This window comes from Strigops habroptila, chromosome 4, assembly GCF_004027225.2.
Source record: "Strigops habroptila isolate Jane chromosome 4, bStrHab1.2.pri, whole genome shotgun sequence".
Taxonomy (NCBI): domain Eukaryota; kingdom Metazoa; phylum Chordata; class Aves; order Psittaciformes; family Psittacidae; genus Strigops; species Strigops habroptila.
In genome coordinates, this window is record NC_046358.1 from 32,063,055 (window position 1) to 32,086,229 (window position 23,175).

The window sequence follows — 23,175 nt, forward strand, 5'->3', positions numbered from 1 at the left end:
AAAGCAACCTGATAACTTACTACAGACTAATATCAAGTTTTAAGAACTACACCAGTCTCCAAACAGACCCTGACAAATAAAAGAGTAAACAGTCGATAGCATTAGAAATGAGGAAGTTTAACAGGAGGCAACACTGAAACAAAGAACCTGGTGCAGAATTAAAATAATTAGAAAAAAATCATTCTAGTTACATAAAATATCCTGATGTATAACTGTAGAAGTAAAGTACAGAAACAATCATCTGAGTAACCTTCTAATTATTTTAACTTCAACAGACATTGTTGTATGTAGCTATTTATAAATTTAAAATATAAACAAAAAATATGTTTTCCTTAAAGGGTATTTTTTAATCTACTTCTCAAGAGGAAACCTCTTCTAAGGAGCTAGAAAACTGATACTTAAGAAACAATAGAGACAGAATTAAACACGTGCAGGATGGGGACAGGGTGGAGTAAACTTTTATATGTTTAACTGATATGTCCCTTTTGGTTTGTTTCTTTTTTTGTTTGGGTTTGGGGATTTTGGGGGGTTTGGGTTTTTTTGGTTGGTTTTGTTGTTTTGGTTTTTTCCAACGACATCTGCTAGGCAGGGAAAACTGTTATCTCCATTAACATCAAACTAAGTAAAAATAGGACTTCTGTATTAAGAAAGTGATGTCATATTTGGAAGTGCTGTTTTTGCTGACAATTGCTGGGAGAGGCAGTATTCAGGGTGAGTGGTAGATAGTGATTTGGAACTAGATCAAATGGCCAAGCTTTCCATTACAGCCTGTGAACACTCTTGTTCTGCTCTATCTTTTACTCTAGTCTCAGCATGCAAGTAGCTCCTTAAACACCAGTAAAGGGCTACCCTCTGTGTTCAGATCATCTCTACCAGGTAACTGTCCCTTCCAGGTCTGGATGCTGATTCGCTGCTCTCAACATAGCTCTAACTATTATATTACTATGATTGAAGGTCAAACACAGGCAGCTTTGATGAGTAATTTTTACAGTTTAAAGTTCAGCATCTGGGGGCTATTTCAGCAACATATTTTTAAACAACTGGAAGTCGGGAATCCACAAGGAATCCTCAGACACTCAATTATTTCTTCATTTATTTTTACTAGAACATAGAATCATAGAATGGTTAGGATTAGAAAGACCCTTAAGATCATCTAGTTCCAACCCCCCTGCCATGGGCAGGGACATCTCGCACCTGACCATGTCACCCAAGACTCCATCCAACTGGCCTTGAACACTGCCAGGGATGGAGCATTTACCACTTCTTTGGGCAGCCTGTTCCAGTGCCTCACCACCCTCACAGTAAAGAACTTCTTCCTTATATCTAACCTGAACTTCCCTTATTTAAGTTTAAACCCATTACCCCTTGTCCTGTCATTGTAGTCCCTGATGAAGAGTCCCCCTCTGGCATCCTTGTAGGCCCCCTTCAGATACTGGAAGGTTGCTATGAGGTCTCCAGACATGTGCAATAAGAAACCTTAAGCAAAACAAGATCTAATGACAGTAACTCAAAGTGTCATTACAACAGCTAATTCCATTTGTTTAAATTCAGAAATGCAAGGGAACAAATTCCCTCAGAAGTTTGCCAATTTTTTTAACTTATGATAAACTTCCTTGCAGTTTTTCCCCTCTGTCTCAGTTTTTCATTCCCACTGTCCCCTTTTCCCTTCAAATAACATAGGGAACAGAGCACCATGGCTAGATTCCAGCATCAGGAGCTGATGTCACATCTGTTCAACAAGACGACCAAGGTTTTTCAAGTCTAGGAAGTGCCTGAAGCGTTAAAATGGACTTCGGTAATTTTTTTAAATTATTATTTTACATAGTGCTATTTACTATGGGAAGACAGTCTTATCAGAATCATGTAACTCTAGAAAAATTTGCCAGGAGGTCTCTTTGCACTAGTGATTTTTTATTTTTATATATATAAATGTGTATATATATACACACACACCTTGAAAGACACCATTTTTGTACTGTGAAGTCACCTAAAGGTGCAAGCATCCCTTTTAAATACTTCTAGCCAAAGGTCCAGCATCTCATTAGTGGCCATACTGCTTCTGAGAGTACCTAATCCAGGTACCCCTGCTGCCCACTGCTGTATTGAGCAATACATTCTAGGAACCAGGAGCATTCCAACAGTCTGGTTTATTTGGGGGAATGACAATGCCCTTAATTCTAACAACCCGTCTGAGTTGGGTGGGAGTCCAGCACTTCTCTAGGTTAATTAACAATGCTGCTGAGACAGCCCTGTGACTGTTTTAGCAAATAATGAAAAGGTTTTCAGGTAGAGTCAGGGGAAGGGTATGTATGTGTATGTGTTTTCATTTGGCAGAGAAGTTGATTTCTGGCCTATAAATTTGCACTATTTTAAAGAGTTGAAGCACCTGGTCTTAATTACATACACAGATTTTTTGCCACCAGGCTGACAGTATAGTTTACACCAATAATTCTTGATAGTTTAAGTGATCTGAATGAAGTCATCATGAGTAATTATGAGTAGCAAGATGAACTTTTCCACAGACACAACAAAAGTAAAGAATAGTATTTTTCTAGTAATAAAAAATTTACCAGGAAACTGGAGACCATACTTGGACTTCATAGTCTCCCTTTGGCTTCAAATAAAACAAAAATTTGTGAGTAAAATGAATCTGTGTTTTCAACTATAAAGCCCTGTATTTTAAAAGGAAAAAAAAAGAACTAAATTATGAGATAGCTCCGCAGTATTATTAAGCTGAATTATCTTCATCCGCCCTCATTCACTTTTAAAATTTTATGAATATTGAAAAAAGCTAAAATGAGTTTTCAAAACCAGTATCACTATAAGCCATTCCAAGAGTGACAGCTGCATTGTTCTCTCACCTCTAGGTAAAAAAGATAGACAAGTTAATTGCTTTTGAAGTTTCAGGCTTTTTTCAGTACTGGATCTCATTACTATTTGCTTCCATGACTTAGCTTTTCATAGAATCAAAGAATAGTTAAGCTTGGAAAGGACCTTAAGATCATGAGGCTAAATGCCTCAGAATATAAACATACTTATTCAAAATAAAACTGTCTTCCAAGACTTTTTTCTTAATGCTCTCAACAGATAAACATAAAAAGTGACTCTGTCTTTTTATTCATAACTCATACCACCAAGCTGTCTACTGTGACAGTTTAAAATAAAATGTATTTTCCAGTTTGATCTAGTATTAAAGAGCAACAAGACTGATGAGACCTGACCTCTATTACTATCTTTGCTCCATGCTAGTTTATAACTTCAGACTCACTTTTTTTCATGTGCAATGAGAAATTAAGGGGAATATTCACACTACTCAAAGATAAGTTATAAATTGATCACTCTATGACTACAGTCTCTGCTTCCTTCTGACTCAGTTTTGCAATCTGTAAAATGTGTAAATGGCATTTATTTAAAAGCAGGGTTTGTATTATTAGTACCTTAGAGAGTTATAGAACTGAGGGAAAAGCAACAGAACTAGAAAATATCATATTTTTCCTCAATTCTGAGACAAGCAGCATGACTCGAGATAACTATTTCTGTGAAATACGTTAAAGATTTACAAATAATCACTTATACCATTGGTCTTTTAATAGGTTTTACCGTCTGGTTAAAGAATACTGGGAACCGGTACAAAATAAGTTTGTTGTTTGAACTGAAATAATCAGGGGTTTAAGCAAAGTGGGGGAAAAAACAAAAACAAAAAACCAAACAACAAACCCTAACAAAAAAGGATTTACAATCTACTACAGAAGCTTTATGTTATTCCACATGGAAAAAGAAAAAAAAATAAAAGTTTCAGGTGGAATGAAGCATTTTACTCAACTCAAAATGAAGTGGTTTGTTTAATTCCAGGTTAGTTCATGCTTTTTTTTAGCCTCCTGTTTTTATTTTGGTCACATCTGAAATGAAAAGTACAGTTGTGAAAAAAAAGTTGAAACGTTTAATTTGAAAACTGTCAAAACAATATTTTTACATCTCCATTTTTTGCCTTTTGTCCCCTAACTGAAAATATTTGAAAAATGGCACTCAAATAATGATTTTTCCCTATCAATAATATTTTTAGTGAAGGTACAACACACCAATAAAGATAATTTTGCTCAGTCTAGCAGGATCTGGTCTGACAGCATGGGCAGTGGTCATGCCTCAATTGTGAAGGTGATCATGTGTTTGCTCAAAGCAGCTTCAGTCCTTCAAAGGGCCACAATTTCTTGGTAGATTAGAAAAAGAAATAGGAATAGCAAGTGTGTGATATTTCTACACGTGTCACAGTCTGCCTATCAACCCAGTCATTGCCTTTCTCAGTGTACTTGACCAAGCTGCAAAGCTTTCTTTATCTCAAATGCTCTGTCAAAGCAATGGGTGTAGTACTTGCCTATGCTGTGGTTTGCACAATATTTGCAGCACTTTAAAGGTATATGAAGCTATGCAGAGTAATTAAAAAGTAGAATTAGCAAGGTATCACAGATGAGGCAGGGAGGAAAGACTTTACAAATTAAAGCAAGCATTATAAAGGGTGAAACACTGACTGCTGCTGGAATAGAGTCATTCCCCTGAAGCCCCTGACAGCACTTTTATATTTAAATTCCTCAGGATGAAAAGATCAAATTATTGATACACTATCAGTTTATACTGTTTCATAAATATAGTAATTACACTCTAAGATACAGTTTTATTGCAAATGCATTTTAGTGGGGAGGAAGGGAAAAAATAAGTGGAGATAGATACCTCTTTTCCCTCTTAAGAGAGAGGATCATGCTAGCCATAGTCTCACAATAGACTTAAAGAGCATAATAGACACCATCATGAACCTAATCAGCCACAGTGCACTCAGAAATTTGGTGGAAGAAACCTATGAATTCAAAGTACACCTAAGAGAGAGTCATTCTATATATGCCTTGTTCCTTGACAGATAATTTTTAGAACAGGATATTGATCAATGGCAACATCTTACATTTTCAGTCTGCTCCTAGTAGGTCAGACTAAACAGCTAGTGGTGATGACCCAATATCTGCACGTTATATGTTCCAAAGGTTTTACTGTGTACTAATCTGGTCCCAAAGGAGTGAATGCACATTAGTGGTTGGCATGCAACAGGTGTCCTCCTCAAATCCATCTTCCAGTTTAGTTTCACTTTAAGAAATCCTGTGGAAGTTCTTTGAGATCACAGTATGATGTGAACTAAAGCACGGTCAGTAGATTGATTTAAAAATTAACTCCTGATCAGAACTAAAATCTTAACATAGACATGCTTAATTACAGGTAGGATACTACACCAGACTGTCCATCAGCTCCACTAAGGTGTTGTTTATGGCAGTCCTTGTAAGAAGTAACAGAAACTATTTTTACCATTTCATTTACAGAACAAAGTCTTGGTTTACAGCAAGACAGGTTTATTTTATTTTTATTGATATGGAAGAGGATAGCTCATGCTTCTGCAAGATGAAGTTTCAGTTTGTAGATTTAAATACATAATGGCAAACATTGCCATTTGGGGAAGTTTTTTTTTTTTATCTGAATGAGCTAGAAATATAGTTTATAGGATATTTGTTACTTTTGGGTTTGTTTTTTTCTTTAAATGATGGTGGTGAAGAAAGAGTGTGAATGCTCCCAAGCAAGTTATCAGATAGCAATAACTAATAAATTGCAGATTTAGAAACCCGCATTTATATACCCTTCCTTTTTTTAATGAAGGGAGTAAGTTTAAAAAAAAAAAAAAAAAGAGTAGAACTACAGCAATTGCAACATCCATAACATGCACACTGTCTACAAACTCTAGCCTAGGGACAGAGGAATTTCCTTCTAATCATTTTACTTAATTTTTACAGCCAAAACTCCTATTCTGTTTGCCACCATGTACCCTTGGAAAGGGCAATATATGCTCTAGATTTTTTTTTTTTATTTATTTTAAATAAAAGAACAACCAAACAAAACCCCAGATCTGTGTCTGCAGTGCTTGACTCACTAAACTGTTATTCTTTTCTCCTCCTCTTTCTTAGCCCCACAGTTGTACTACTACTATTTGTTTGGGTATAATTACAGGAATCTTGAACCACTGAAACATCCTAAAAACATAAGTGAAAGGAACTGAAGACACTATATACGTATTAATATTTTAACATATTTCAGGATCTTTGAACTGCTTGAAAATATCAATACATTGAATTTTACAGAAGGAACTTTATTTTTCCAGATGAGTACACCAGGCAGCAAAGGAGTAAATATATTTATTTTGTTTTAAGTAGACATATTCTCTGCACATTTTAGGTGAGATCCTACTCAACCAAATTGGATCTAATTTACAGTTTAGACAGCTGCTACCCATCTTCATGACAAATAACTATCCAACCTATCTACTAGACCATATTTCTAACTCCATAGGCAGCTAAAGTCATTGAATAGCTCTGTTATTTACCATGACATTTCCTTGGACATTTAACCATATCTGTCCTTGTTTACTAAAAGGTGTGAAAGACTCAAAAATCCTAGAGACAAAGGTTTAGATGATCAATGCTTGTCCCTTGTCAGAAAGCATACAACTCAGCAGGACAGACAAATTCTTGTTTACCACCTCTCTGTCCTGTGACACATTTCTAATGGGAGGATTCCATTTAAAGAATATAGTATAAAAATTGCCCTCACCTTGGCTTATTTTTCTCTGTTTCAGGGGTATGAATAATAATTCTTAAACTGAGCAAAATTTATTGCCCTACACTTCTTAGGAGAGTGCTCTAACCACCAAATTGTTGTGGAAACAATCTCTGACTAATTTGACCTATGGATGACTCTTACGCAGAATTTTGGGTGACTTGAGTAAATAAGGGGAGAGATGCAGAATTCAAGTATCTGGTTTCTCTAGTCAGATTATCCCTTCAGGTAGAAACGGATGTTTCTTTGCTTCCAGATCAGACTTGGCCTAGAATGGCTCAAAAGTGAGTATTTCTTTGTCTTTCTGGTTCAGAATGCATTGTACAGAATATTTGAAACTTATCTTGCACTTCTCTACACTGAAGAAAGAGCAGTTAATGCTAGTTTTGACAATACTTTTCTAGCAGCCACAGTCAGCACCTGTGATCAGTATAGCATCATTTCATTTATTTCCTATAAAAGCAGCTAAATACTCATCATCTGAGCCATTTCAAATTGCATTGACAATACAAAATGCATCATAAGGAACAATCATACTCTGATGTGGATGGATCACACAGTTTATTGGGTCTATTCCACCTAAAATTTCCATGATGGCGTGACTTATGCTGCACTAATCTGCTACCTCATAGTAGAAATGCATTTAGAGCAAATCTTTCTCCACAGGTGGCATTTCGCAGTAATGAATTCTGCCATTCAATTATATAATCAGAGTAATTTCTCCATGTTAAAAAAACACCCCTTCTTGAGCGGCACATAAATTACCACTGGATTAAATTAGTGCTATTGCCAGGGTTTTGAGATTTCTCCAGTAGACAGACAGCACACTACTAGTAGCGATGATGAGAAAACATGGCATCTCAGAGATTTTTCAACTTTATTTTTCCATCTCTTTGCACCACTTTTTCTGCTTGCTTTTATAATAATATGTGCTTCAGGTATCTTTCAAATTATTACACCACAAAACCACCACAGGAGACTTTCAGTGCCATTAACCTCTGGGTAAAAGTGTTCATCTTTGCTGAGGAATGACCACTTGAGTCAAGTAAGAGGAAAGAGTACAGAGGAAGGGGGGGGAGAGATTTTGACACAAATAAAATACTTGGTTTACAGATGACAATAAACTTTTGCTGGATATAACTGTCAGTTTGATTTATTCTTCTACAAAGCTAGCAGAGCATTAAAGAATTCAAAAAAGAAATAAAAGCTCTTTGATGAGTGCAATTGAATACCATATTTTGCATACACAGGCAGCAGTAAGAATGCTAACAAGTATTCATTTGATAGCATTAGTCTTAGTCCCATGGTAAGACCTCAAACAAAATGAACACAAGATGTGTGTGGCTTGCAGGGTCATCATTGACGAAATTCAGTTTAAAAAAAAAACCACAAAAAAAACCCAAAAAACCACCACACACACAAAAAAAAAAAAATAAAGCCAAAAAACCCTCAAAACAAAAGAAAAAAACAAAACAAACCAACCAACCAAATAAACAAAAAACCCCACAACAACCCACAAACAAACAAGCCCACATAAAAACCAGATTCCTTTACTTCCTTTAGTACAGGTGAAAGGGGGAAACACAAAATTATACAAGTAAGAATAGCTAGTTGAAAAGGAGACAAAGGGACAAGTATTAATGAATCCAGAAACCCATTTCACTATTTTCAAAAGCAATTGTAAAGCACGTCTGCTTTCAGATGTTACAGGTTACCAAAGATTTAACCACAGCAAACTAGAAGTATGTAGGTCATCTGTATAAAGCTAAGAAACTTTGTACTTTTTCCTCCAGAAAGCACCCTAAGCTGTACTAGTCCTCCTGGTAATTGAGTTGCACTCTGGTTCTACAGTTCACTACATATTATAAAGTGCCAAGCACACTTCAGCCTGACCCGGCCACAGCAGGGTGCACGTGTAAGACACGTGTTCTCTTGTCATCAGAAAAACACCACTCCTCTACGCAGTGTATTTGAGTCCTTCTGTTACCTGTTCCACAGTACACACCCCTAAGTTCTGACCTGAAGAAAAATGCAGCAAGGAAGTCTTTCTTTGTGACATTTTCATCAGGGCTTTCACTTTTAAACAGTTACTAGAGAGTGGCAGCTGAGTCTTCCGCACATCTGTCCATTACATAAAAATGTTATAGAGAGTTTGCTCCTTTAGTCTTCATTACAGCTACTTAAACCCATTATCTATGTACTTAACCACACAGTGGAGAAAACATCTAAAACACTGCTCTTCTGCTCTTGGCCCCATAACATTTTACCAAGATAATTTAGTAAGTCAGAATCTGTTAAGACCCTTTTGAAACTTCTGAGGTAAACAAAGGATTATTCTTTGAGGCCAAATGTTTCTTTTAAGCACAGTTTGCACTTGACAGCCTTTTTCAGAATCTAAACGATGTTCCTTGTCCCTAGAGTTAACCCATCATGCAAGTTGTTTGGGGCACCTTTGACCCTAATTCTGGGACATATTCAACAGGGAAGTGCCTAGGAACTGGGACATAATGCTTCACAGATCCTCTGTGACCCAAACTTTTACCCTTCAGCACACAACTCTACAAAAACTGCAGTGGCATTGTAGAAAAGCAGTCAGCTTTGAGTCATATATTTTCTTTAGTAACACCAGATACTGCGCAGAAAAACTTCACAGCAGAAAGTTAAGAAACATTTTAATCAAAGAGAAAATTTTTTTCTGTATTTAGGCAGACTGTCCAACATCATAAAGTAAGATAGTAAATATAGAGTTATTATTCAACTTTCTCTGTATTAAAATTTTAGAAAAATCTTTTTGTTGTTGAAAAGAAGAGAGGGATTCTGTATGAACAATCTTTAGTTCCTCCCAGGTTTTTGGTCCTACGTGGCATATTTTTGCCTTCTATTTTCTTTTTTCCCCAGCCAGCAACAGTCACTTGAGGATGAGCACACACTCAGTGAATTTCTCAAATAGTTCTGTTAGATTTTGTTATTTTATGCCTTGTTTTTTAAACAATGCCTTGTTTTTTAAAACTCTAAGAGTTTTCATTAGATTCCAAAAATAGGACGCATTCACCTAGACCTCTGAAATATCTCCTTCCATTTGTTGAAATACACAGTGGACAACAACATTAAAGCAGTACTTCACTTTAAGTTCTCTTTTTTTTAACTAATTGCATATATGTATTATTCTAAATAAACATCCAAATATCAAAATCATGTTAGCACTTGCCAAATGACCCAATAAAACACGTATAAACAATGTCAAATAACTTCATACCTCTTCTGCCTATCCACTATCTATGCCTTATTTGCTCTATTTACTTTCCTTATCACACTAGCAATTGAAGTTAGCATCACATGTAATGTGTCTGGGCCTTTGGACAGCCTGACTCAAAGAAGGAAAATAAAATTGTCAGTTTGGTGTGAAAGTATCTTCATTTAAATGGGAAGCAAAGGATTTGGGGGGAGGACTGTTAGTGGGGTTTTTTTTTTTTTGTTGTTGTTGTTTTTGTTGGGGCTTGGGGTTTTTTTGTTGTTGGTTTTTCCTTGGTTTTGTTTCTTGTTTTTTTTTTTTTGACACAATGTCTTAGCAAAGGGAACACATAACAGCACTACAAGCCAGCTTTTCTTACAACAAAAATGTTTCTAGTTAGTTTTGAAGTATGTCAGCTGCATTAATTCAAGATTCAGCTTGACATATGATGCAAAGAAGAGAAAATAAATACGTAGATAAAGTACAGTAAATTTAAGGGGGAGGAAGAAAGAATGAACAGCGAATAAAATACAGCACTAGCAGTTGAGGAAATAGCAAGGCAAATAACCAAGAAAGAACACTGCTTTTACTCTGGAGACCAATGGTTTATGAAGCCCAATTCTAATCATAACCCCACCCCTTTTTCTAATGGAAGTATAATTCTGAACCTAGGCCGGGGTTTTGTTATACCACTGGCTTGGCTTTCAGTTTATACTTTGTTTTCTCTGGAACCAGAAGAAATTATTTGGTAGATCTAGGGTTGCAGTCAGAGTTGAGGATAGCTCGTGATTTAATGCTGGTCTGACTAAAGTTTTATAGGGGAAAATTCTTATTGCACCTTGCTTGATTTATACTCCATATTTTTGGGGGAACATAAGTATGAAGATCACATGCTTACTTGGCTTCCACATATTTTGTGCTTTTCTTATTGTGGTTCCAACTTTTTTTCAAACAATATTATTTTAAATTGACTTCAGGCTACATGCCATGAATTACTGATAGGATACTTTCCCAGTAAAATTATTTTAAATTTTAGATTACTGCTAAAACTTCTCAAGAAAATAACAATGGCAAAAAGAAAGTCCCAGAACCTTGGACCACAACTCCACATTCAAGTTTCAGCTACTGCATTTCCTTCGTATCTCTCTTCCAAGTACTATTACAACAGCTCCAATATCATGGCTGTGTTTTATTCTCATTCCCACCCAGTGTAAACTGATTAACATAAACTATTAATCATTTTTACACATTAACAGAATGATGTCTTACTCCCCTTTACATGAATGAAATACATTATTCTCCAGCGTTAAACACTTTGTCAAAGTCATCTTCCCTGATCTTCACTGAATGCACATGATGTAGCCATTCTGGCTATGCTTGAGAACCCTTACTTGTTTTCAACACCACTTACTCATGCCCGTAGTGCCAAACACGTCATCCAACTTGAAAAGATTATCAGTTGCATGTGTGCATGTATATTTCATCTTCTTGATACAGTAGACTCAGGAATGTTTTATATTATGTTTTCAGATTTTATACAGCTTTACAGCCAGAACTGTATATATTTTCCATAAATATTGGGGGAAGAATGCAAAAACCTCCATGTTTCAAAGAAGCAGTGCATAAAACTATGAGCAGATAGAAGTTTTGGGGTGGGTTTTTTTTCCTTCTTAAACTGAAGTAGGTGACATTTCAAATATTCTCTACACTGAATCTAATCCTTTTCTCTGTTAATTGGCATTACTCTTAGCCTTTCATTTTGCTCCTTTAATAGAAATACCATTACACGCAGAACGTTTCTTGCTTTATATTTTTGTTGTGCTTTGTGCTTTTCTGCATGTAAATTGTTGACTGAAAGAAAGATCTATTCACCTATGTGTCTCTCTCTCACACACATGCCCCTCCCCCCTCCCTTTTAAAAGCTTTATTTTGCTTCTACTGAAATCAAGGATGTTATATACATCATGTTTCTTTCTGTCTATTGGCTGTTAAGATACTGGCCACAAATATCTTCACTAAAATATATATGAATTCTATCTTCAATAACATGGCCAAAATAAAAGAATGGCCTATGTTTACCTTCTAACTATTTCTACTTTTTGAACTGAAGAGTCAACCTTATGAACTACATGAATATGCTGTCCTATTATCTCCTTGTAACTAACAACCAGCTCATCCCAGAAAATGTCTGTGATAGAGGTAGTGTTAATTATGGTTTGAGCTTTGGCTATTTTCCCTCTTTGGTTTTTATTCTTTCTATAGAAACTAAACTTTGAATAGACAATAAATTAAATGTCTTTGTGCACAAACCCAGCCATGTTAATGTCATTGTTCTGAAGATGAGAAACCTCATGTGAAATTGGCAGCACTCACACAGAAGCAAGTGTTGGAGGGGAAACATGCCTGACTCCCAAATTGCAAGTAAAGTTAGAACTGTTCATAAAACAAATCACCTGTCCTGTTCCTTTCAGGATATTGCATGCCAAGTATAACTAATCAGCTCACTGATATCACAAAACAAATTCATAATTAAAGGTTATTCTCTGAAAGCATGTCTTTCTGCTTTGCCAAGGTATTTTCTCTCCATCTTGGCAATTACTCTTATCTTAAGGAGAAAGAAGATCATACAGTTCTCTGTAAAGATCTAGTTTCTTTAAACCCTTCCCATTAATTTCACAGCTTGCTAACTCATGTTCTGTTACCCTTTAGGGGAACTGCATCACATACACACCCCGCTATGAATCTTCCAGGGAAGATCTTCAAGCCTTTTTTACAGAAAGGCATGGAGAATCCTACCCAAGGTAGTAAGAAATGCAAGCACTACGCTTGCAAAGTTTCACTGCCTTCAATTCCAGCTCAGGCACAATACTTCTGACAGGCCCCTCTAAACAGTTCAGATCTTCAGGGCAGCTTGTGTTTTTACAGCCTCTCTTTGCTTTCGATTATTACACAAGCACATTAAACTATTCTTCCTCCTTCTGGATTCCATACAGAATACTTAAAATGTTACAAGAGCAAGTAATTAAGAAGTCTTAAGATCTCATTCATCATCAGCTTCCAAACTAATAAGCAGGCAAGTGAACCTAAAATTCTTGTGTATTTTAATCAAGACTGAGAAGAGTGCATTGTTATATGCCTCTCTCTTCAGTGGAAACAATTGCCCACACCTAACTCTCTAATTAATGGTTTTACCTGCATAGGAACTAAGTTTCTGTTCCACGGACTTGTAGACGTCTGCACTTGGTTCATTTTTATGTGACCCTCTATGGCTTAAATTTTAGCTATACACGCAGTGCTTCTTTAATGTTTTTACTCTTGGTTTGAGAGTTAAAAAAGAGCCTCAGGCTTAAAGATGTATCACAAGCTAATTTAATTCACTACAAAAAAAAAAAAAAAGGGCAAAATGAGAATTTTCCACCTCTTACTTCTCAAACTGCTTCATTTAGATTCATGGTCTTTGAAATCAGTTGTTCTGGTGGGTTTTGGTGTGGGTGTTTTTTGGTTTGGTTTTTTGTTTTGTTGTTGTTAGTTGTTTGTTTTTTAATGAACAGAGTATAAAAAGGCAGCTATTCATAAGATTAGACAGACACATTATGTAAATGGAGCCAATTCCCTTGTCTTCAGTGAATCTCTGTTAATCCACATACTGAGATTTGGATAAAATTTGTTTAATGTATAAACAATGTTAATATACATATAAATTATGGTCTATTTAAAGAAGTATTATACTAATTATTCTACTGACAAATGTAATTTATATACTCTGATTGTCTTAGAGTGGCACTTCTGCATATTATGAATTAGACTCAAATACGTGTTTCAGAAATATTAATGCTCCTAAGGAAAGTGTTATTTAAGAACTAAAGCAAGAACTGGAATAGGAAATTTTATTTTTTTTTTTAAGGGGACATGAGGCAATAATACAGGTATGTTAAAGATGATAAATGTGAGATTGTGGCAATAGTTTTATCATGATTTCTCTGTTTCATGTAGAAATGCAAGGCTTCCTCTCCTCAATCAGTAGGAAAATTCCCCATTACCTCAGTGGCATAGGATCAGGTCTGTCAAAAACCACAATCCTCCTGCACTATATGACTGTTCAGAGAACATTTCATGGCCTGTAAATCACCCTCAGTATTTGTCTGAGAAACAGCTATGTTAACAGACCTCTCCATTACCTAAACAGCAGGAGGCCCCTGCAAGCTCTCTCAACAACCGCTCAGGAGTACATCCACACTGTGGAATCAGACAGCATCTGAAAGAGAAGCTGAAGTATGGATCACTTTAACACAACTGGTAAGGAAGAATGAAAAAAAAAAATTTGGAAAAAAAAAAAAAAGAAAAAAGAAGTACTTCCTTAGGACTAGAATAGCAGTCATTATTCCACAGCCTCGACACACCAGAGCTGTGGATAACCACGGCACTTAGCAAGAAGAGATACAGTGCAGAGAAAATGAGATTTATTTTTTTTTCTTTCCTCAGAGGACTTTACTGACTTAGATGGGAAAAGGAATGGTCTACTGCAGTCTACATATATTTCGACCTTTGTAAATCCACAGCCACTCACAGGACTTCACTCCAGAAATTACTTTGGATCAGTGTGGGCATGAATAGTCAGCAGACCAGAAAACTAGCTTACGAGTAAGTAAAATGAAGTATACCAAGCAAAAGACAGCACAACATTGCACATTATATGGAATTGAAAAAAAACAGCCCTTCTATTTATCAGCACATTAAATTACACTCAGACGATACACTGAGTGCCTGCATCAGTAGGCATTAGAGGTGACTTAGGCATACAAACAAGCCTTGTAAATACACTATGAAAACCACTGAACGTTGACATGGCCCTGGTGGCTCCCAGCATGCAGTGGGGAGCAATCCCCCTGGGTGTAACCACATGGCTGGCATGCCAGGAGCCATCCCCATCCCAGCTGGGCTGCCCTGCAGCTGGGCCTGCCTCATTCCGCTGCTCAATGCCATTTCCTCGCCTGCTAAAGACAACACCATCCCACCTCCCCAGTGTCCTGTGTCGGCTGTAACACTTACCTGCTCTTCTGAAGACACATACTTCACACACACTCTCCTTTCCCAGGCCTAAACTTGGGCGCCTGCTGCTAGTTTTCCTCTCAGAGCAGGGCCACCTGCTGTGACAGGCCCACCCACCCCTTCCCATGGAGCACATGGGCCTGGGCAACGGTGTAAGGAATTAAATCATTAAAAAAGGAAGAGTTCTCTAAAGGAGATTATAATGAGCAATAATTACCATGGAAAACTTCAGGCTGAATGATTGTTTTCTCAAGTAATGATATCCTAAAAGCTGAATCATCTCTTCTATCCACAGTTATATGGGACCCTTCATACTGAATCCTTTTTCTAAAACATCAGGAAATAGAGATAAAAACAAGCAAACAAACACAACAAATTTATTTTCATTGGAAAAAAAAAAAAATAAATCCCTGAGGGAAATTATTACAAAAACCCAGAGTCTTTATTAAACAAATCATTTCAGGGAGAAATCCTTCTGGAGACAGTCAAATTCAATGAAGAGCTTTTTCTTCCCTGATTCCTGATAAAGATAATATATCCTGAATTATTATTATTATTGCTCTTATTGAAGAAGATTGAGGCCTAAAGTGAAAATTGAGTGTCTTTTCACAAAGTGGGTAAGTCTCTGTTCAAAATATTTTCTAGTTTGAAAGGAAAAATAAGGTAAACAATGCACAGAAGAAAGGAAATTTTATTATACTCATTTGCAGAGAGAGGAGAGATGCATGAAGAAGTCAAACTCCTTTCTTAAGCTACAAAGGAAGTTTATATTAAGGAACAAATAAATAGAAATTACCTGACTTAAGTTGAAGGTCTTTTTCTCTTTACTATAAATGTCATGTTCAGGAAAAAAAATAAAACTCCCTGTCACATGCACCCACTCAAATTCCACTGCCCATATAGCTTTCCCTAGCTTCTGCAACAAGGTAAAATTTTCGGAAAATTCATATTTCAAGTTTTCTGTAGTTTCTTCACTTGTACTTATTTTATTCAGTTAAACTATGACTAAAAAAAGTCTTATAAGTGTTTCCAGAGAACACTACTCCAAAAATAGAGGTGTGCTTAGCTAGCTGAATGGTTTACTCCTAAGGACAGGAAGATTTTTATTTTCCATTTCTCAGTATTTTTAAGGGGTTTGCTTCAAAAATATTCAGCAAAAATTTACAGGCGTAGAGCAAATTGCAGACACCTGTCTGTATTTCAGTCTTTTCAGTTTATCAGAAGGCCTTGAAAGGCAGATTAGAAGATTACTAAGACTCGTTTTGGCTATATGAACAAGCAAATTTATAGCAGTGTGCTCTCCAGCTCACTGTGTTTCATATCTGTCACTGTGCATCCAATAACAGAAGCTCTGTATAGATAAGCACCCCAGGTTTGGATTTACCACTAATTTACTCAAAATTTTGATTTGAAATCAGCTTGCATCCTCAAATTAAAGAAGGTTTTGCAACATCTCTCAGTTTTTATTAGGGAAAAATAATGAGAGATCTCATTCTATTTTTGGTAATTTTAATCACCATTCCAGACAAAGATACAAGCAAAGAAAAGTGAAGAAATTAAAAATAAAATGCAAAACAGTGTACTGAATTTTTTGTAAAAAGCAAAAGAATTATCTTCACTTTCAGAACATTTGAAGGACTGAGATTATCTTTATTAATTGCATATTATCAAAGCATCTTTTTGTTTTTTTAATGTTGTACAAGACTGCAATAGAGAGAATGTTCCATAACTCACTACAAGCAATATATGATAGAGCTTTGTAACTGGAAATTACCCATAAATAAAATGATGTGGTCAAATTAGCCATCTGCAGTATTCATATTATTCAAAATTACCTGGGTTGTTTTTCAGGACTTTTTAGCAATTCTGAGCAGTATAAATCACATAAATAAAATAAAAACAATATTACTATTTCTTGAGAGAAATTCCTAATTCTTATTTCGGAAAACAATTTATTTTCCTGAGCTTTCACTGTAATCAAGGTATTTATTAGCATGATTTGTTTTGCCCTTCACCAGCTAAAATGGCAAAGCTGACAGGTTGGTGACAAGATCATTAATTTATTGTTTCTTCAATGATAATAAACCTTAAGTGGAGAAATTACACAAATCTGAGGACTTAGTTTTCCTCAGCCAACAGTTATAATTCCAAAATTATTTGGTATTGACATACATGGAGTTTTATAGCCTTTCAGGGTGAAAGAGTTTATTTACCAGATGAGGCAAAATGATTGTTTGAGTATCAGTATTCAAAAATTATCAAAGAAGTAGCAGTCCTTTGTTTCTGCAGCAGGTTGTTCACTGGTTTGTTATTTGTCACTGTTACATCTTTATGACTTTAAATCTTTTCATTAATTGGTGATAACATGGGTAGCTAAAAAATAAACAAAACCCAATATGATACTATTTATTTATTCTGAGGTACTCAGGTGGCATGGACTAAACAAAGGTATCAAATAAAGATTATTTAGTGCTCTTAGAACCAGAAATTTCAAGCTGTTGAGCATGCAAGTATGAACCAACTCTTGAGGAATTTGTTTCTTGGACTGACTGGATGACTATGTTGGCTGGTCCAGCTACAGGATGAAGAGGACTATAGATAATCAGGATAGAGACAGATGGTTCATAAATCAGGATGAGTCAGGTTTCTTGGTAGCACTCATTTTGCCTTTGATTAACAGGATGTAGCTATCATATTTATTCATCCATCTGCCTGCAATACAATCAAGTAATCATAAAACAAACAAACAAACAATGCCCTCCAAAAAAAAACCCAAAAAACCCGAAATCCAACCAAACAACAACAAAAAAAAAAAACCAAACCCAAACAAACAAACAAAAACCAAAAAACAACCCAAAAAAACACAACCATGCAAGGAGCCATTGTTTATATTTACTAAAAAAGTCAAAGATCCGTGCATCTCTGGGTGCATCTTGGGATTTGGCTGCGGAGGCTCATGAGCAAGTTAGGTAATGGCACAAGTGTCCAGCTTTGGAGACAAAGCTCTGCTAGGAAATCTTATCAGGGTCACCCCAGATGGCAGATACAGAAAATTCCCTCTGTGTGTGTACTGAACAGAGGATGTGATTGGTTTTACAAATTAGCACAGTGTCCTATCGTGTTATCAGTTGCTTATCAAATGCCTGCATCATTTGCCTGCTTATCCTGTGCCAAAGTAGAGCTTAAACCCAAAGTTTTGGTGCTGCAAGGCATTGTGGCATAGATGTAATTTTAGGTGCACAAAGGTTTTCATGGACTTCAATAACACCTTTCGCGTGCTTGAAATTTTACATAGACACAAAGCAACTTATGGCATTATAAATCAAATTATTACACTCAAAGGTAATCCCAGGAATGTTAAATTTAAAATCTGTAGGAAGAAAGTTAACCTTTCCTAATTACCAAGTCCACCATGCCAGCTTAGCAGCCTTTGAGGAAATCCAGCAACCTTCATAAGCACTGTGTTCTATCAAGCTGAGTTTCTTGGTTTTTGCTGGAAGAAATATGCCAAGATCATGGGAAATTGTCTGAATAGTATTTTATAAACAGAGGGATAAAATATAATAATAAGAAGGGCTTCCTACCCCCTCCTCTATATATTTGAGGTTTAGGATGTTAAAGCTATGTAGAAATAACAACAACAAAACATTTGGACAATGTATGCTTACCTATACGTATATTTGACTGAAAACATGTGTAGTGTATGTGTGGGATTATAGAGTTCTAAAAATGCAGGAAGTAACAACCTGGTAATAGAAAATGTACTTTTCCTATACCAATATCATTGAACTGTGGCAAAACATGGATGTAGATAAATCCTAACATTGCAGGCCTGATACAGGGTTCTGCTAAGCTGAGCTGCTGGTCTGGTGGAAGTAGGATAGATGCAATCAGACAACTTCCAGCTTTGCATGGGCTTTCTTTCTCCTCAGGGATATAAGCAATCCTTTTGGTCATACGCTGTAGTAGAAACCTGAAGGACTGAAGCAATCTCACTGAAGGAACAGGCAACTCAGATGAATTTAATAAATTGAATTGGTTTATAGCAGGATAGTAGCACCTTTTTTAGAGGGTCTTTCCAAGGACAAACAAAGCAATTCACATTTGGCTCAATAACAGTCACTTACATAGCAGGAAAGAATAATTGCCCTGTTACAGGAATGAGAAGTGAAATTTAATAGCTTAAGTTATTTTGTGGGTCAGATAAGATGATCATGGTAGTTCTTTTTGACCTAAAAAATCTATGCATCTGTGCTTTAAGCTGTAGAAGCCCCTCCAGATTTTTCATGTATGGCCTAAATTTGAACACTGTTCGGAATGATTAGAAACATTTTTTTTTCCCCTCCCTAGTAAAAACATGGTAGGAAGCAGATGCTGATTTTACCCACCCGTTTTAAAATCTCCAATTTCATTTCAGACACAGTGTCAACAATTTCTTTATTCCCTCAAAGGTTTCTATCATCTGAGACTGAATTTAGTAGATTTAAAAGTCACATCTAAAGAATACAAGCATGCATCATTCCTTGATCTTTGCAGCACATACAGTATGGCAAAAAGTAATGAATACAAAGCACTAAATTGCATTTCATAGGTTCACATCAGATTAGTATGATAACAAAGAAATGCTGAATTATGCAGTTTGATTGCCTACAAAACTGAGTAAAAGGAATGATTTTCATTTCCCTGACAATACTTCAAGAGCTAATCATAAGTGGTGAAGAGCTGACTGTTGTATTCTTTCACTCCTGTGAAAACACTTAATGTCTCCCAGTTTCTGTGAATAGCAAAGGAAAAAGTAGAAACAATGGCCAGATTGTGTTTATTTTTATGGATTAGTTTTCTAACTCAAACTGTCTGCTGTCTTCCACAAGGGTGTAATTTGCTAGAAATATTTCCTCAAAATGAAAGTATCAAATACAAAAATAGGCTCATCCAGTGGTCTGGACATACCTTATTTTTATGCTCGAAACAATAAATTCTTTTCATGGGAAATGTCATACTCCTTTCAACTGGAGTGTAGTATGCTCTATTTCAATGAAAGGACTAATCTCTATTTCACCAGCATTTGTCACCATAGCCTTTGTTTTCTTGTACTCAATAATTTTGCCATTGATTTTGGGACACTGTTTCCATGAGCAAAGTGGTTTTGAGCAAACAGTACAAATTCTTGATTGTCTGTAAGATAATTAATTCCATAGAGGACACCTCTGAAGAAAAGGTTGCATATAAAGAAAAAACAAAGTTTTCCTCTATTCAAATTTTACATATTCTTATCCCTGGCTATAATATGACTTTGGAAATTTAGGGAAATCAAATGATTTAGTGGCTTACAATGCTGATGTGACTTCAATTTAGCTCAGTTTCCTACATAGCTGTTGTCCAAAAATTCCTCTACCTTACCAACGCATACTAATCTATACATATGAAATCCTCACCAAAATCTTGTGATTCTTTTGGTGAAAATTGCTGATACAGCTTGCAGCATATTAGAATTCAGGCGTATCCTTTGCCTTAAGTTGCTTATCAGCTCTGGGTGAAGACAAACTGACAGTTCTCCAGTGTCTTCCAATTAACTTTTGTATAACCAAGTAAGTTCTTTCAGCATTCACTGCAAAAGACTTATGGAACAATTTAACATAGGGGCACATCAAATCATCCTCCAATAGTAGCTGGTGAAAACAGCTCACCTGTAGGTGAAATACAAGAGTCAAACCTGCTGAGTTTATCAAAAGCACAGGATCAAACAACAATAAATTAGAAAAAAAAAAGCAGCTTTTTTTTTTCTTCTTTTTTTCTGTTTTCTTTCATTTCACCTGTACAAAATATGGTAACAAGTGTTACCTCCAACATTATGGTAACAACTACTACTTTGCAATATTATCATAATAAACAAACATGTATAAAAAACAGCAATCAGAATGTTCGGGGAGAGGCCTGTCTCCACAAAAATTGATGTAATGGGAAGTTTTATACTTCTTTTTAAACAAAGCTAGGAATTATCCCAGTCAATATTAGCTGTATGTGACATGTCTTTAAGTGAAAACACTATGGCAGCTATAGGTGTTGCCTTCCCCACTACATTGAAATACTGTGGTTTTACTACATCTCACCTATAGGCCAATACTCTTCCTGTTTCATCAGCATGACAAGTAATGTTACAGGCCAAACAAAACGTATGAAAAAAAGCTACAGAATCTTCTGGAAGTTATACTGAATCAGAAAAATAACCCAGAAATAAACCCCACACACACATAAAAACCCCCACCAAAAACCAAAAACCAAAACACCCTAACCTGGAAATAATGAATAATTTAGAAGTGTTTACCTAAATAAATACACATCCTCAAATTTCATGCATGTTTTAGAATGTTTAAAGTTTTCATTGTAGGTTGGACAAATAGTGAAACAAAAGTGCAGGCAAGAAGCAGTCTAGTAGATTGTTTGAATTAAAACTATGGTGAATTCTTTTCTTTTTTTTGTTTTTTTTAAAAAAAGGACACTGCCAGTATTAAGTTGTTAATTATTTGGATTACTCTTCATTGTTGATCAGTGTTTAGCAGTCACATAGTCAAAATATGTCAGATATCTCAAATAAAATAAAATAACCACAGAACTCCAAATTCAATTGAAATTACAATAACATATGAAAGATTTTTCATATACATATGAAAGATATTTCATATACAGTTATTTTCAGGTATAATTGAGACCTGCAAATAAAGTAGAAGGGAAGAGAATTATTTAAAGCTGTGTTTAAATTTGGCTTACAAGGCATAGAAAAATGTGTAACAACAGCTGCATTTTCAGCTTCATCAGAAGATCTTAGCACGATTACAATGGGCTCATTCAGTATTTGTAGAATATAAATGAAGCCAAATCCAGTATTTGTAGAATAGAAAGAAACTGTCTACATAGTGCTTTTCTGCTAAAACCTTCTGTCCCACAAGGATAACAAACTAACTTCTTACCCTGTTAAACATAATAAGTGGCATAATTTTTCAACAATTATAAATGACTGCAAATGCCTGTTAAATCCTTACTCAGCTCTGCTTCAGGAGATATACCGTATCCTTACAGTATAGCTGTCTACCTTGGAGACTAATTCTCTGCAGCCAGCTCTGGATTTTCTCCTTTCCCCTTCCCTTCCTTTCCTTTCACTTCTCTTTCCTCACAACCCAGTGCACCAATCAGAATAACAGGGTAATTTTTTTTCAAATATCTTCCTTTGTGAATTTTGGATTTACCTCTTTGGATTGTGCTATTTTACTGTCCACTAACATAATTTGGGGGAACCTAGACTGTATTTTTTTAAAAACCTTTGGTTTTCCTTAGTACAGAAAACGAGAAACCATTTTCTTTCATGAGTGAAGATCAAAAGTGATGACTAATAACCAAATAGTCTGGTCTTTTCTGCCCTGTGTGTGTTTCTCAGGTGAACCTGGACGCCGTTTGGCTACATTATTTTGTGTGTTTGAGTAGAAACTTATTCTGGAGACCATTTCACTGAAATTGACACCAAAACACAGAAGGTATTTGAAAATATTTTACAGCTCAAGCAGATGAGAAACTGAAGAAAGACATGACATGCAATTAAAGCTGCAAAACATATTTAGCGTGATTTCAGTGAACTGAAGTACTTACAGTTCTTGGAAGAAGGTCATGGGATTTTAACATGCATAAAAAGTTTGTTGTGTTGACCACAGACTACTAGAATATGAGTTTACCAATTAATTCCAGTGTAAGGCTGCCACTTAACAGAACAATATACCTTCTATTTTTTCATATTTCTGCAGAACTGAAAAGAATTTTTCTGGAAAATTAGATCTTAACAAATACATCCTATTTTTTTACATGAAGAAATTACCTTTACATGTCATACACTTGAGAAAATAATGTACCTTTTTAAACATTTTCTTAACACTGCTAATGTCATGAATCTTGTTATTGAAATAAACTTTTGAACATGAATTATTGATCAGAATATAGAACTTTGTCTTCTTGGTTTTCAGAGTTTTTGGGAATAAGTGTTAGAGGGTGAAATAGTGTTTTGTGAGACAACTTTTCCTGGAATATGGCTTCAGAGAGTTCAGATTCCTGACCAAACAACAGAACCAGTAACAGTCGTTCTTGCTTAACTGGGTAGGAGGTGATAATAAACTTTGTAAAATTAAAATAAAAATTAAATATGAACAGGATGGATTGCATCAGATATGTACTGCACTATTATAAGAATCTAAGGCCAAACAAAG

General features: G+C 35.7%; 1 long non-coding RNA gene across 1 annotated transcript; it reads left to right on the forward strand.

Annotated features, from left to right (window-relative positions):
* Window positions 1–14,060: 14,060 nt before the first annotated feature.
* On the forward strand, window positions 14,061–22,899 carry LOC115607637. The gene is made up of 3 exons (XR_003991307.1): window positions 14,061–14,173; window positions 14,360–14,518; window positions 22,359–22,899. It is a non-coding gene; the product is annotated as an uncharacterized LOC115607637 (long non-coding RNA).
* The last annotated feature ends 276 nt before the right edge of the window (window positions 22,900–23,175 follow it).